We start from the raw sequence: 15,904 nt of genomic DNA on the forward strand, positions 1-15,904 counted from the left end.
AGCAGCTGTAGGAGCAGTATAATGAATATAAATGACAGATAGGTAAGACAAGCTGACTCGTTTATGAAGGAGAAACCTGCAGTTAGAGGAGAACCAGTCAAGTTTCACCTTTTTTACATCAAAAGTCCCACTAATACACATAGTGTCATCAACTCTGTCCAAACTCCTCCCATATTGCGGCCACAGCGCACTGAGAGGTCATATAAAAACACTTTTTGGTGCAAACCACGGAGCTCAAACAAAAACAGCTCATACACTTACTGGTTCCAAGTCATTTTGCCATTTCACCACAAGATGGCACTGCTGCTGCATCTTTACATTTCCAGGTTTTAGGAGACAGTGGAGAATAACAGGTGCATAGCCTATAACACTCAATGTTTTCACACCAAGGACCCCAAAACTGTCACAAATTAGACCACAGACCCCTATTTGATAAGATTGTGTCTCAGGGTCCCCATCTCACAAGAGTTTTGCCTTTAGATGTTTTACAGAGAGTGTATGAACCCCATGACCAAAATAGTCATGTTTTGACTTATGTGTTTTAATGTTTCCTTATGTGCTGTTTGTGTGTTCCTGTCTGCCTTTTAGGCTTTTGAGTCTGCAGTTTGTCACTGTATGCTTTGACCTATGTGCTTTTTAATATTTGATTGTGTGTGTTGTTGAAACTGTATTGCTGCTATCTTGGCCAGGGCTCCCTCGAAAAAGACATCTTGTCATCTCAACGGGACTCACCTGGTTAAATAAAGGTTTAATAATAAATAAAAAAGTCCTACATTGTGTCATTGTGTTACTTATTCATGGAATTACTGTGTAAATAAATGATACACATGTTTGCTGGGGACCCCCTGGAATGCCCTCAAGGACCCCATTTTGAGAACCACTGGCCTATAACACATAGAACACCCTTACACACCCACTGTCACGTTGCTTTCTTCTGACATCCACATGTCTATGAAGGTAATCACCCTGTAGGCTGTGCAGTGTGCACATTATAACAATAGGAAACTTAGTCCTGACCCTGTGTCATCTTGGAGAATGACAACGTAGACGATACCCGTAACTTTCCTCAGTGCCAATGTACATTTTCAATTCTCAATCATTTGTCATTTCTGTGATAGCCTACCTATTTCCATGAATGCAATGCATTATGGGATATGGAGGCCGTCATCAAGACTGTCCTTCACTTCTGTTGGCTCTGTGGGGAAGAAGGGGATGAAAAAGGAAAGAGTGAAATAATTGATGAGTTTACACAGCACATTTTGCACCTATTGTAAGAAAACAGTACAACAGCTAAACAATAAGGTCATTTATTAAGGGTTAGTTCATGCACTTTCCTTCCTATACAAAGCTGCCACCAACTGAGAGCGTTAAAGAAAGAATGGCCAACTGTTAAAAGAGCAGAACTTGGTTTCAGTAGCACTAAATTAATTCCAATGCCCAGTCATACTTCCCCAGTCCTCAGATTAGAAGGCAAGCACCTTACCCATTAAGCTATACTGTACGACCGAGCACACTGAGCTGCACTTTTTTCACACCCTAACCCTGATCTTAACCACATTTCCCTCCACTTGCTGCACGTTTTCAGGAAGAAGCAATTGCAGCGACCAATCACAGCCACAGGCAAGCAAGCAAGCAGGCTTTGACATTGCTGAACGGAGCAGAGACGCCATTACAGAGTGTGAGATCTCTACTGAAACACACTTATCTGGAGGACTGTAAGCAGTGAGCTGAAGTGGATGTGATTTGGTGAGTCTTGCTCTTGAAATATGTTTTGGATACCAAAGCAAATGGTGGAAATGGATGTTGTTTAAAATGAGTTGAGTTGCCAGAGCAGGAAGTGATGAACAACAGGAAAAAGCTTCTGTCACTGTTCCATTTCATACGGATCCATTTCATGTCAACTGCATGAATTGGATTCCTCTGCCAAACATGGCTAAATGGTGGAAAATATGAAAACACTGTAAAAACTACCATTTTGATCATCAGGATGAATGCTTAAAGGGATACTGCACTGAAAAACAACTGATTTATTTTGCACAAACTCTCACAGATATCCAAAAACTGTAACAGTTTTGCAGACTCAGTTGATTTGAGTTTAATTGTGGACCAGTGATGTGCACAAATGACATCACTGGTCTACAACTTAACTCAAATCAACTCTCAATAATTGTCAAACTAAATGAATGCCTGCAAACTGTTCACAGTTTGATTTTTGTTAAATCTGACACGGCACAAAAATGACAAATAGAACAAAATCAATATTGCTGCCAATCTTTGACATATCCCAGGCTCTGATAATATTATTATATATACCAATGTTCCACAAAGTTTCAACGGCTTATTAGTGGGGGGATTCAACTGTTTCGCTGTGTCTGTGTCACGGTTCAGCCGTGTCGGTCTTCAATGGCACCGCTGAACCTCATCCGCTGTTCTGCTTCACTGGTACTACCAATGGTACTCACTCTCTTTGCTGCTCCATACAGTTTACCTGAGTGTTCACTCTCTTGGCTGCTCCATATGTAGCAGATTATAATGTGTTTCCACTTGTCATTACGGTTATGGTTATGAATATCACTGAATCCACTGGGACCCCATGGCTGACTATTATGTGAGAAGCTTCTCCTTTAAGACTCCTTCTAGCTTGGGGAGCAAACCCCGTACAGACCCATGCAGACTTGAGGAGTACGCCCCTTAGAAACTTCCTCAGTCTGCTGTCACAAGTCAAGATTCAAGATTCAAGATTTTTATTGTCACTCCATGGTACAAGTACCACGTGTGAAATTCTTGTGCAGTGGACTCCGTTTACGACATAGTACAAATAGGCAACAAGCAATAAGTAATAGGCAATAAGAAATAGGCATCAATAAGCAATAAGACAGCAATAAGGCAATAAGAAATAGGCATCAATAAGCAATAAGACAAGTCGGTGGCTTATACGACAGTGGCATATTCATTGCACATAGGTGCACATGTCATGTGCATACGTTAGACGTGTTCAGACATTCCAAATTCGACGTTTTATACATGCATGTGCAAATAGCATGTACCTTATTAAACATACACTTAAATTTACAATTAAACGTTAGGCACCTTATTAAACATACACTTAAATTTACAATTAAACGTTAGGCATCCGTAATAGTAGCAGCTGCAGTACGGTACGGTACCACTACTGCACTATTTTGTGCATATTAAGGAGTCTCGTGGCCTGCGGGAAGAAACTGTTCCTCAAGCGATTTGTGCGTGTTTTTGGAACCCTGTATCTCCTCCCTGAGGGTAGCAGGGAGAACAGGCTGTTGTGGGGATGGTTTGTGTCTTTGATGATCTTCAGGGACCTCCTGAGGCACCGCTGGTTGTACAGTTCGTGCAGTTCTGGCAGTTCACCTCCTGTTACGTGCTGGGCCGCGCGCCTCACCCTCCGTAGCGCTCTGCGGTCCATGGTGGTACAGTTCCCGTACCAGGCGGTGAAGCCGCCTGTCAGCAGGCTTTCAATGGTGCCTCTGTAGAAGTCCCCGAGGATTTCTTTCCTCAGCCCGCATTTCTTCAGGCGCCTGAGTCCGTGTAGTCGCTGTTGGGCCTTTTTGACAACAGTGGCGGTGTGGCCGGCCCAGGTCAGGTCCTGGTGGATGTTGACTCCCAGGTACTTGAAGCTGTCCACCCTTTCCACCACTGTGCCGTTGATGGTGATTGGGGGGTGTGCGCCCCCCCCTCTCCTGTAGTCTACAATGATCTCCTTGGTCTTGGAGACGTTCAGAGAGAGGTGGTTGTCCTGGCACCATTGTTCCAGTACCCCCACCTCCTCTCTGTAGGCCGTCTCGTCGCCCCCCGAGATCAGCCCTACGACCGCTGTGTCGTCTGCAAACTTCACAATTGTGTTTGAAGTTTGAGTCACCACGCAGTCGTGGGTGTAGAGGTCGTACCAGAAGGGGCTGGAGACGCACCCCTGGGGCGCTCCTATGCTAATGGTCAGTGGGGAGGAGGTGAGGTTGCCCACCCTCACCACCTGGCGGCGGTCTGTCAGGAAATCCAGGATCCAGTCGCACATTGCCGTGTTTAGTCCCAGATCCCTGAGTTTGCTTACCAGCCTGGAGGGTACTATGGTGTTGAATGCTGAGCTGTAGTCCACGAACAGCATTCTTACATAGGTGTCCTTCCCCTCCAGGTGGGACAGGGCGGTGTGGAGCACGTGTGCTACTGCATCCGCTGTGCTCCTGTTGGGGCGGTATGCAAATTGTAGCGGGTCGTGGTCCGGGGGGAGTGTGGGGCGGATCTTTGATATGACCAGCTTCTCAAAGCACTTCCTGGCTATTGGCGTGAGGGCTATTGGGCGCCAGTCGTTGAGGCTGGTCACTTTTTGCTGTTTGGGAATGGGGATGATTGTTGCTGCTTTGAAGCAGGGGGGGACTCGTCGGAGGGAGAGGGACTGGTTGAAGATGTCTGTGTATACGGGTGCCAGCTGGTGGGCGCAGGCCTTGAGGACCCGCCCGGGGATGCCGTCCGGGCCGGCCGCCTCAGTTTACCTGAGTTTTCACTCTCTTGGCTGCTCCTTACAGTTTACCTGAGTTTTCACTCTCTTGGCTGCTCCATACAGTTTACCTGAGTTTTCACTCTCTTGGCTGCTCCATACAGTTTACCTGAGTTTTCACTCTCTTGGCTGCTCCATACAGTTTACCTGAGTTTTCACTCTCTTGGCTGCTCCTTACAGTTTACCTGAGTTTTCACTCTCTTGGCTGCTCCAGACAGTTTACCTGAGTTTACCCAGTGTTTCTTGCGCCTGTAGGCTTCCTGTTTCTTCTGTGATGAAGATTCTTCTCCTCTCTGCTGCACCACTTGTCCATCAGCCCGTCTGGCTGCTCAGCCTGGATCACAAACTCCCCGTGGCTTCCAGCTTCCATCCATCTTATCATTCCCCTTGACCATCGCTTTGCAAATAAACCTTTTCATCTCCACTCACCTCATGTCTGTGTCTTCCTTTGAGTCCAAGCTAGCGGTAAAAATCTGTAGATGTTTAACAGATTATCTATAGATTAATAACAGTCCATAAAAAATATTCTCTGAATAAATTAGTTGAACTTGAACCACTCACTCAACAAACCACGGGTGGAGTACTGCCTTGTCCATGTAGTGCATTCATAAACCTGTTGTTTTTACCACAGAATTTCAACTACATCACTAAACAACTGTAGATTTTCATCTGGACTACCCAAGTAAAGTGAAAAGTAGTTGACAGTCTACAGGCTATTTATATCCATACTATTCATGAAAACGTTAACATGTACAGAATGATGAAGCAGAAGTACACATTTGTACAAAATGTGTATTTCTCCACACACATAACTTATAAGGCACATTAGGCAAAGAGAATTGTGACACTTTTTATCACTGCCAAAAAAGATGGACTGATGATTTTAATCAAAACAAAATGCTATGAGGCCAGCAACACCTGCCTTAGACTATTAACACTGTCTTAATTTCACACACCGGCTTCAACAGTGAAGGGACACATCCTAACAATTAGCCAGGTCCCAGGGCATCACTATACTTTTTAGTTGTGTCGGGTTGTCCACAAGGCTGGATTAAAGTAGCCATGGGCCCCAAGGCTACGACTTTTTCAAGGGCCCTGTGGGTGAATATTGATTGATTGAGTGAGTGATGAAGTATTTCTCTGTCTTCTCCTTAATCCTCTCGGGTGAAACAATTTGCATGAGAGCAGGCGGCTGTAACAGGTTTTCAAACAGGAAACCTTGTCTAAACCACAAACTGCCTGTCTTCAACACAGCGGCTGCAAACGTCGCCTTTTGCACGCACAGTCGGCTAACACAGGATGCTTTGATCTCAAAGAGAGCTGACTGTCAAACTGCATCCTTTAAACCACTACCTGAGATAAACGGGTCATGTGACCAGCTTGAGAGGAAGTCAGAAGGAGGGGGTGAGACTGTTCACTTCATAAACGACTGAGCACTTTCCCTCTGGGCTTTGCTTTCATTGTCACAGTGGATGTTGCAACTCGTCTGTCTGTGTTATGATGATGCTTGAGCTGATCACTACTGGAGTTACTGTGTTATGATGATGCTTGAGCTGATCACTACTGGAGTTACTGTGTTATGATGATGCTTGAGCTGATCACTACTGGAGTTACTGTGTTATGATGATGCTTGAGCTGATCACTACTGGAGTTACTGTGTTATGATGATGCTTGAGCTGATCACTACTGGAGTTACTGTGTTATGATGATGCTTGAGCTGATCACTACTGGAGTTACTGTGTTATGATGATGCTTGAGCTGATCACTACTGGAGTTACTGTGTTATGATGACGCTTGAGCTGATCACTACTGGAGTTACTGTGTTATGATGATGCTTGAGCTGATCACTACTGGAGTTACTGTGTTATGATGATGCTTGAGCTGATCACTACTGGAGTTACTGTGTTATGATGATGCTTGAGTTGATCACTACTGGAATTACTGTGTTATGATGATGCTTGAGCTGATCACTACTGGAGTTACTGTGTTATGATGATGCTTGAGCTGATCACTACTGGAGTTACTGTGTTATGATGATGCTTGAGCTGATCACTACTGGAGTTACTGTGTTATGATGATGCTTGAGCTGATCACTACTGGAGTTACTGTGTTATGATGATGCTTGAGTTGATCACTACTGGAGTTACTGTGTTATGATGATGCTTGAGTTGATCACTACTGGAATTACTGAGTTATGATGATACTTGAGGTGATCACTACTGGAGTTACTGTGTTATGATGATGCTTGAGCTGATCACTACTGGAGTTACTGTGTTATGATGATGCTTGAGCTGATCACTACTGGAGTTACTGTGTTATGATGATACTTGAGCTGATCACTACTGGAGTTACTGTGTTATGATGATACTTGAGGTGATCACTACTGGAGTTACTGTGTTATGATGATGCTTGAGCTGATCACTACTGGAGTTACTGTGTTATGATGATGCTTGAGCTGATCACTACTGGAGTTACTGTGTTATGATGATACTTGAGCTGATCACTACTGGAGTTACTGTGTTATGATGATACTTGAGGTGATCACTACTGGAGTTACTGTGTTATGATGATGCTTGAGCTGATCACTACTGGAGTTACTGTGTTATGATGATGCTTGAGTTGATCACTACTGGAGTTACTGTGTTATGATGATGCTTGAGTTGATCACTACTGGAATTACTGAGTTATGATGATGCTTGAGCTGATCACTACTGGAGTTACTGTGTTATGATGATGCTTGAGCTGATCACTACTGGAGTTACTGTGTTATGATGATACTTGAGGTGATCACTACTGGAGTTACTGTGTTATGATGATGCTTGAGCTGATCACTACTGGAGTTACTGTGTTATGATGATGCTTGAGCTGATCACTACTGGAGTTACTGTGTTATGATGATGCTTGAGCTGATCACTACTGGAGTTACTGTGTTATGATGATACTTGAGCTGATCACTACTGGAGTTACTGTGTTATGATGATACTTGAGGTGATCACTACTGGAGTTACTGTGTTATGATGATGCTTGAGCTGATCACTACTGGAGTTACTGTGTTATGATGATGCTTGAGCTGATCACTACTGGAGTTACTGTGTTATGATGATGCTTGAGCTGATCACTACTGGAATTACTGAGTTATGATGATGCTTGAGCTGATCACTACTGGAGTTACTGTGTTATGATGATGCTTGAGCTGATCACTACTGGAGTTACTGTGTTATGATGATGCTTGAGCTGATCACTACTGGAGTTACTGTGTTATGATGATGCTTGAGCTGATCACTACTGGAGTTACTGTGTTATGATGATGCTTGAGCTGATCACTACTGGAGTTACTGTGTTATGATGATGCTTGAGCTGATCACTACTGGAGTTACTGTGTTATGATGATGCTTGAGCTGATCACTACTGGAGTTACTGTGTTATGATGATGCTTGAGCTGATCACTACTGGAGTTACTGTGTTATGGTGATACTTGAGGTGATCACTACTGGAGTTACTGTGTTATGATCATGCTTGAGCTGATCACTACTGGAGCTACTGTGTTATGATGATGCTTGAGCTGATCACTACTGGAGTTACTGTGTTATGATGATGCTTGAGCTGATCACTACTGGAGTTACTGTGTTATGATGATGCTTGAGTTGATCACTACTGGAGTTACTGTGTTATGATGATGCTTGAGTTGATCACTACTGGAGTTACTGTGTTATGATGATGCTTGAGTTGATCACTACTGGAGTTACTGTGTTATGATGATGCTTGAGCTGATCACTACTGGAGTTACTGTGTTATGATGATGCTTGAGCTGATCACTACTGGAGTTACTGTGTTATGATCATGCTTGAGCTGATCACTACTGGAGTTACTGTGTTATGATGATGCTTGAGCTGATCACTACTGGAGTTACTGTGTTATGATGATGCTTGAGCTGATCACTACTGGAGTTACTGTGTTATGATGATGCTTGAGCTGATCACTACTGGAGTCACTGTGTTATGATGATGCTTGAGCTGATCACTACTGGAGTTACTGTGTTATGATGATGCTTGAGCTGATCACTACTGGAGTTACTGTGTTATGATGATACTTGAGCTGATCACTACTGGAGTTACTGTGTTATGATGATGCTTGAGCTGATCACTACTGGAGTTACTGTGTTATGATGATGCTTGAGCTGATCACTACTGGAGTTACTGTGTTATGATGATGCTTGAGTTGATCACTACTGGAGTTACTGTGTTATGATGATGCTTGAGTTGATCACTACTGGAGTTACTGTGTTATGATGATGCTTGAGTTGATCACTACTGGAGTTACTGTGTTATGATGATGCTTGAGCTGATCACTACTGGAGTTACTGTGTTATGATGATGCTTGAGCTGATCACTACTGGAGTTACTGTGTTATGATCATGCTTGAGCTGATCACTACTGGAGTTACTGTGTTATGATGATGCTTGAGCTGATCACTACTGGAGTTACTGTGTTATGATGATGCTTGAGCTGATCACTACTGGAGTTACTGTGTTATGATGATGCTTGAGCTGATCACTACTGGAGTCACTGTGTTATGATGATGCTTGAGCTGATCACTACTGGAGTTACTGTGTTATGATGATGCTTGAGCTGATCACTACTGGAGTTACTGTGTTATGATGATACTTGAGGTGATCACTACTGGAGTTACTGTGTTATGATGATGCTTGAGCTGATCACTACTGGAGTTACTGTGTTATGATGATGCTTGAGCTGATCACTACTGGAGTTACTGTGTTATTATGATGCTTGAGCTGATCACTACTGGAGTTACTGTGTTATGATGATACTTGAGGTGATCACTACTGGAGTTACTGTGTTATGATGATGCTTGAGCTGATCACTACTGGAGCTACTGTGTTATGATGATGCTTGAGCTGATCACTACTGGAGTTACTGTGTTATGATGATGCTTGAGCTGATCACTACTGGAGCTACTGTGTTATGATGATGCTTGAGCTGATCACTACTGGAGTTACTGTGTTATGATGATGCTTGAGCTGATCACTACTGGAGTTACTGTGTTATGATGATGCTTGAGCTGATCACTACTGGAGTTACTGTGTTATGATGATGCTTGAGCTGATCACTACTGGAGTTACTGTGTTATGATGATGCTTGAGCTGATCAATACTGGAGTTACTGTGTTATGATGATGCTTGAGCTGATCACTACTGGAGTTACTTTGTTATGATGATGCTTGAGCTGATCACTACTAGAGTTACTGTGTTATGATGATACTTGAGGTGATCACTACTGGAGTTACTTTGTTATGATGATGCTTGAGCTGATCACTACTAGAGTTACTGTGTTATGATGATACTTGTTATTGTCAATGTCTTTTATACTGTTTGCCTCAATGCCTGCTGCAAACCAAATTTCTTTCGAGATATCAATAAAGTTGAAGTTGAAGTTTTTAAATGGCGCATTTTTTGTGCATTCTTTTTTAAATCAAATGTACAGTTACAGTCTTAGTCAGAGTACGACAAATTCAGCAGCATAATTATTTGTGGCATCTTGGTTATAATGGTGATATTGGCTTTTAAAATTTGATTATTCACTAGGTGAGGATGAACAATTTTTTTCCTATTGCATCTCCATTTACTGTGGAATGGTAATAGATGCAGGTTTACTCACACTGGAGTCATATTCCAGAGCTTCTGACCTTTCACAGAAGACCAGACATCTGCATAAAGGCCTCATGGTTGAGGAGCTATCCTGATTTATTTTGGGTATGTCTGTCTAGGCGAGAGAGCACTCTACAGCACCCGGGGCAACATGTGTGGAAGTGTAGAAGAACAGATGGACTTTTAGAAAGAAGGAATGAAACATTGCTCAGTCCTACCATCACGTTTTAATTATCTACAGTGAATATTGAACTGTAGCTTGACTTTAAAATATTATATTGTAAATCAAATTGCAATATCTGTCAGAAAAATCACAATTAGATAGTTTCCCCAAATTGTTCAGCCCTATACTCATGAGCTGGGACTCGTGTGTGTGTGTGTGTGTGTGTGTGTGTGTGTGTGTGTGTGTGTGTGTGTGTGTGTGTGTGTGTGTGTGTGTCCTCACAGAAGATGAGTGTTCATGTGGAGGAAGAGAGTGGAGCAGAGCCTCCTGACAGCTGTCTGTCTGTGGAGGAGTTTTCAACACCCTTCTGTCATCAACATGGACTCTCAGACACAAAGTAAGACAACTGTTACCCTCTAAACTTCATAATAGCCTGAGGAGGCTCTGGACTGGATACAGTCATACCTCTCTGACAGAGTCCAAATGGTAGAAATAGGAGGTGTACTCTCTGAGCCCAGAAACCTCACCTGTGGGGTCCCTAAAGGAAGTATTATTGGTCCTCTATTATTTTTGTTCTATATTAATGACATGGAGTCAGCCTGTTCATGTCCTTTATTTCTGTACGCAGACGATTCCGTTTGTTGGTAACCAGAGAGTGCTTAGATTCAGTCAGATCATCACTTAGTGAAGAACTTCTAAATGTAAGCACATGGTTATGCAACTATAAGATATCCCTGCACTTAGGAAAATCTGAATGTATTGTCTTTGGAACAAAGCATAAACTAAGAAACCAACCTAGTTTCTCGGTAGAATGTAATGGTGTTAAGTTACAAGAAAAGTGTTGTGTAACATATCTGGGAAGTCAATTGGATCTGTGTATGACAAGTGAAGCTATGGCCCTCTCTGTCATTGGGAAAATTCACTCAAGGACAAAGTATTTGGCAAGAATATCTAAGGACACGAAGACCATGAGGATTTTAGCTATGTTGTTAATCCCATGTTACTATGACTACAACTGTATATCCTGCTACATTGCTATAACAAAAAATCTAAAGATGAGCTCAAAAAAGCCCAAAACAAACTAATGAGGGTCATCCTTATAACCTCGGTCCAAGAACGCACATTGAGCTGGGAGAAGTACATTCCTCTATTCACCTTATGTTGCCACGCCCACTTTTCCTCTTCCATGTAAGACGCAATTGTATTTTGTTCTTTCGGTTCAGCGTTAGCCGGCCGGTAAACATGGATAAACTGTAAACTATGAAATAAGTTTGGCAACATTCAGCAGATACACTGCGACTGCGAAACTGGTCACATAATTGGAATGTTACGTTCTCATCCGAAAAAATATTAAAACTTTATAACAGTTAGTTTTTTCTGCTTGAAAACAGCTTTTTGGCAAGTGTAAAAATGATTACGGGAGGCGTAATCTACTTCCGGGTCTAAAACGGAAGAACGATTACAAAATGACGTCATGCAGAAGTGTTCTGATATGGGCAAATGATAAGGTGAGGGGGGGGCACTGGAACAAGATCCCTAATGAAATGAAGGGCTCTATCTTCCCGACTTGCGTTAGCGCTCATTTTGCGCTGGAATAGCGCCGCGCAAAGCCCTAATTGTGGGCGTGTCGGCCCGCTGCGCTTCACGTCATCTCAGCGCAAACCCCGATAGGCGTATTTATGTCCATATTAACAAGTTGAGATCACTCCCCTTAAAAGCCACAGCGTCATCGCCTGCACGTCTGAAGAAATGAATGATGAATGAATGGTTTATTTTCGGTCATAGGTTAATGAACCACAAACAAAATGTAACAATTTGTGTGAATATACAGCAAGAGAACATCATCATACATGTACATATCATACCATTTCACACAAATACAATTTATACAATCAATGACCGAAAAAAGGAATAAGCTGAAGCCATAAGGCTTATTTTGAGAGAGAGGGGGGGGGGGGGGGGGGGGGGGAACGAGAGAGGGAAGAGAGAATTGGAGGATGAGCTAGTTTGGATTCATAACGAAAATTGATGCTTTTGTAATTAGTAGCCTTTTAATTAGTTGTTTTGCTCATATAGGCTATAACATACACATAGAATTGTGGTTTGGCATCTAGCCAGAAAGTCGATGTACTGTTCTCTCTATGTGTTTTACTTCCAAAGTGTTAACATAGATAAACAGCCAGCCAAACTCCTTTTCAAGAGCCAGGAAGTGAGCGTGCTTGCTCCTTTTAATGACTTCAATCACATCAGGAAAGTCGAGATGACAACATTGAATTGGAGTCATTAAAAGGAGCAAGCACGCTCACTTCCTGGCTCTTGAAAAAGAGTTTGGCTGGCTGTTTATCTATGTTAACACTTTGGAAGTAAAACACATAGAGAGAACAGTACAGTGAAAAGCCATTGCTTTCTGAAGGATGCACATGAAGGATTACATTGAAGTAGTTCTCAGAAACAGCAAAGAAGCAGCCATTACGTATTTTCACAGCACAAGACGTTTTTTCTTCCTACTTCCTGTTTCTAGCTCTTTTGCGATTTCAAAATAAAAGCGTGCCAATTGTTTGTGCATGTAACAATACAAAACATATTTCAACAGCCAACTTAGTGTATTTTACATAATAAACATATTTAAAAGTGAACTTAATGTTTCTTTAGCATACAAAACATATTCAGGGCAGAACAGTCGACTTTAGACTGTCCCTTCAAAACAATAAATATTGATCTCATATTGCTTTGAAAACACCACATGTAGGTGTCTTTTGTGTTTTTGTTGAATAAAATGACATTTGAATGACAATTTACCTGTTGTGTGATCAGATAGTCACAGTGTGACATGCACTCCACCTGCAATGACGACTTTTATTGAACGCCCTTTTCTTTTTTTAATATGAAAACACGTTTATGTCATATAAGTACCCATAGCAAGTGTCTGTTATTGTATTTATCACAAGCTTCCTGAATCCTGTGGTGTATTTGTCCCATTAGTCTTGCCGTAACTGAACGCAGTGTGTTCTGGGTCTTGGATGTTGCTGTATGGTGATGTCTGCTAAATAAATGGTCAAGTCACGTTGGTTACATTATCGTTAATGATATAAATATACCTGTCTCATCGCTGGTTGGAATCATGAAACAGAATTAGCGAGGCAGCTAGCCTAGCAATTAGGGGTGTCACGATACACTCAGTTCACGATACGATACGTATCACGATACTGGGTTCACGATAACGATACGATACGATACGATTTTAACAATATTTTTTTAAACTTGAATAATGACAATATATGACTGGAAAAGTAGTATTTTATTTGAAATGCACAAATACAAAACATGCTGTTGTGGGAAATTGTTATTACAATAACAACTAGAAAAAACATGAGATTGGAGATAAGGCTTATCTTGAAATAGAATGAGTTACACCGTCACTTAGATGTACTTTGAACTAAAAGGTTTCTCAGCAGTATAAATTCTCATTATGCATCTTCAGTTTTTCTTCAAACTCAAACAACAAGACTTTTCTTAATCTATTTTTTATGCATCTTCAGTTTTTCCTGTCAAGTAAACAGTTTTGCCAGAAACTCAATTGAATGGTTTCTCTCCTGTCTAACTTCTCATGTGTCTCTTCAGAGACTTGTTCAACTGAACTACTTTCCACACATTGAACTTCAACAAACAAAGACGTTTCTTAGTCTATTTTTTGAAAAAAAAAAAAAAAAAAAAAAAAAAAAAAAAAAAAAAAATTTTTTGCGATATGAGATTTAATCTCAATGATACATATCGTGACGTTTTACTATCGCGAAATTTCGTGGGACGATATATTGTGACACCCCTACTAGCAATGCAAGTTCCAGTAGCGACCGTCACGTCAAAAGCTAAGTTTCCAATGTTAAGGACAGATGTTTCTAAGAAATCCATAGCCTAATGGTTAAAATACGGGACTCCGAAGCGGGTTGCGCACGGTTGATTCCCCGACGAGGTCATATTTTTTTTCTTTCGATGTAGCAAAAATGGTTGAATCTGGACATACAGTAGCTATATGCAATGCTGCTGCATGCACACTGTGCAGATTTGTATCTGAATATCTGAATATAGCCGTTGTGGGAGCGGCATATTTAAACGTTGTGGGGAAGTAGACGAATTACGTCGCTACGATTTCCATTCCGGATATATAATTAGACCCTGACTAGATGTAGTGGTTTGACGTACAGCACGCGGTCGTTATACGTGAAAATGTTTGCTGGGTACTTATAGCCTACTGGCCGGTGTTGTGTCAGAAAGTGATTTGCTGCCAGAAACTGATTTCGATCCGCGGGACCACGCACAGCGCAGCCTCGGTAGTGCCTCTATGTGCACCGACCCCCTCGGCCTGCCTACCCGGCCCAGCTCACAACTTATCCAGGGAGACCACAAAGCACCCCTCCCCGCGCTACACACAGACTACAACCCAGACGCTCGTTCCCCTGGTAATCCAATTCAAAACGCAAATCACTTTTTCGCACAAAACCATGACAAACGTTGGTTTGTCATGACGTTTGTCATGTCCGCGCGCGAGCCGTGCGTAATGGCCCTATCCAAGCGAGGATTTCCTGCACTGCGCCGGAGAATGCTGTCTGCGCTCAGGCATACGCCTGGCGTAGTGGGGTTGTTTGCGCTAAGACCAGCTATTTGCTGGTGTTAAAATTGAGAGCACCCAATGCGATTTGTTTCTAACACTTTGCGCTGGAACGCCTATTTTGGAACGGTCAACTCCCAAACCTCTCTTTGCGCTCGGCACATACCGACGGTATCTTCCCCACAGCGCTAAATGACACTTGTGCGAGACACATGATAGGCTAGAGGCCCACCGACACGCCTGGGCCACGCCTATACCTGTGTCATCCCAGCGCAAAACTGGGCGGTGGAGGCAGATATCTGGGAAGATAGCAATAAGAGGCGCGCAAACGCAGCGCAGAGGCAGCGCAAATGATAGCGCCGTACAACGATAGGGCCGTAAGTCTGCAAATTCTCTGAATGGTTTTAAAAACCTTCTGAATTGTTTTTATTGAGTAAACTGGAGAAATGTGTGAGCCTGTGTTATGGTATGTTGGTTTACATCTCTTGTTCTTCTTATCCTTGATTGTTCTGTCTTGTTTATTTGATGTTATGTGTTACTGTATGTCATGTTTTTATAAGACCAGGGGCCATGATGGAACTAAGTGTTTACACTTTTTCATGTCATCTCTTGGATTTTGTCATTCTTTATCCAAAAATAAAAATCAATCAATCAATCAATCAATCAATCATGTGCTCACAGGATGCTTCTGCAGATATCTCTGAATTCTCTCTGTTTTAGGATGCTTCCATGTTATTAAATGATATATGTCTGCTGTGCCCTATGGGGGTTTGTTGTGTTCAGGATCCAGCAGGAGAGACCAGACTCTCCTCAACCCAGCTGTGTGTCTCTGAAGAGCCACCAATCAAAGGGTCGATGGATTGATTTTAAAGATGGACACCATTCTTCTGAAGAGAAGTAAGTTGTTTTAACTGACTCATGCAGAGAAGGTTTGCTGCAATCTCA

Source organism: Poromitra crassiceps (assembly GCF_964638095.1).
Source record: "Poromitra crassiceps genome assembly, chromosome: 20".
NCBI lineage: Eukaryota > Metazoa > Chordata > Actinopteri > Beryciformes > Melamphaidae > Poromitra > Poromitra crassiceps.